The sequence below is a fragment of the Aplysia californica genome, unplaced genomic scaffold (assembly GCF_000002075.1).
Source record: "Aplysia californica isolate F4 #8 unplaced genomic scaffold, AplCal3.0 scaffold01421, whole genome shotgun sequence".
NCBI classification, from domain to species: Eukaryota; Metazoa; Mollusca; class Gastropoda; order Aplysiida; family Aplysiidae; genus Aplysia; species Aplysia californica.
The window spans coordinates 68405-70324 of NW_004798691.1; the positions used below are offsets into that span (position 1 = coordinate 68405).

The 1920-nt window shown below is 43.0% G+C and overlaps 1 protein-coding gene across 1 annotated transcript in view; it reads left to right on the forward strand.

Moving 5' to 3' along the window:
- The window catches only part of LOC101856629, a 4619-nt gene that overhangs the window by 1334 nt on the left and 1365 nt on the right, over positions 1-1920 (forward strand). The gene's annotated exons all lie outside the window — the stretch shown is intronic.

Here is a 1920-nt window from a genome sequence, read left to right on the forward strand (position 1 = left end):
TTGGGAGGTAAGGAATAATTTGAGCCAGTTCTGCGTGAGCTCTGAACACTAACTATGGCCACTTTGAACGTATCGATACACTCAGTCAGGACCTTGGCAGTAACTAGTTACTCGACTCTTTGCCATATTTTCCAAATGGCACCAATACGTTACCTATAGACCTATAGTGAATGCTTTGTTGCAAAGATGTCATCACTTTTTTTCTCGGATGCTATGTTCCTGATGAAGCCTTACGGGCGATGCGTTGAACATCTAGCCATATACGAACAACTTTTTAAATATGACCGACCCTGTCCTAGTCTCAAGTACATTTTTCCTACTTTAACACATGACGACGAAGACGACGACGATGAAGATGATGATGATGTTGTTGATGATGATGATGATGATGATGATGATGATGATGATAAGTCCCCATGTTGCCTCTACCTCTAGTACCGTTCCTTATGAACCCCACACTGTATTTACTGTCTCCCCTCTTTCCCATACTCCTCTTGAATCTAACTTGACCTCTACGAACCCTGATGGCCTTACACTTGCTAATTCGTATGTACTAACGGACAGCGCCTGCCCCCCTTTACCTCCTCCACATACTATATCCTCATCCCAAGCACGGCCACTCCTCATGCCTAACACATCATCCCAACACTCTTCTTCGGGAAATGTCATCAACCTGTCCTCACTACCCTTATCATCTGCCCAAGTTAAACTCTTATCCAAGGGTAAAGGTTTTTGCCCTACGCAAATTTTTTTTAAACCTTTTCCAATTCATACAGGATACAAAAGATTACACGATACGCTGCAGACTTTTGGAGTACTTCTCAGAAACTAACCCTTCTCCTTCTTCCGTTATACCACTTAACTTATATGTTAAGAGTAATTGGACTCCTCCTCCAGGACGTAATGCTGCCCTTGACCTTTACTGTGATAACATAGAAAAATCAGCGCTCCATAGCAGAAACACTTGCAGACAACCTTCTAAAAGAGACAATTTATCCCGTGCAGAAAGGTCAGCCCTTTGTGAACTCATTGATAACACTAATCTTACTATCCGTGAAGCTGACAAGGGAGGCTCCATTGTGGTCATGGACACCACTGACTACAACAACACCATCTCGTCTATGTTGAATAACCCTTCTCTCTACAAACCCCTCAGCTCCGACCCCACTTCCTCTCACCTTGGCGCCATTCAGGACCAAATCCGCCATCTCAAATACCTCAACGTGATATCCCCGGATTTGTCTAAGTGTATTCTTCACGGGGAGGTGTCGTGCCCCTACTTTTATGGCCTACCTAAAATCCACAAGTTAGCAAACAACAATTCTAAACTCCCTCCATTTAGAGGCATTATTTCCCAAATAAATGGTCCTACTGTCAGAGCTTCCTATTGGTTGGACAGCATTTTCAAACCCCTTGTCCCTGACTTTTGTGGTAACCACTGGGTGAAAGATAATCTCCACGTTCTCAAAAAAATAGAAACTATTAATTCTGAAAACATTCTCACTCCTGAAACTAACTTTTTGGCCATAGGCGTTGTCAACATGTATGCCTACAACAACATACCACACCAAGAAGGTATTGAGGCATGCCGCTCAGCCCACAGAAGCCTTGCACCCTACAACACACGTCAAACTTTAGAAATTTGCAAACTGTTGAAATTAGTCCTCACCCTCAATAATTTTTCATTCAACAATCAAAATTTTCTCCAGCTGACTGGCACAGCGATTGGTACCCCAGTAGCCCCCTCTTATGCTAACATTTTTATGGCTGAATTTTGGCGCAAATACGTCTCCCCTTTTCCCAACCAACCAGTTGTACTTATGCGTTACATGGATGACATTATCGCCTTGCACAATGGTTGCTCTGAAACAACCCAACAATTTCTCACTGATCTGAACAAGGTGCACCACTAAATCAAAT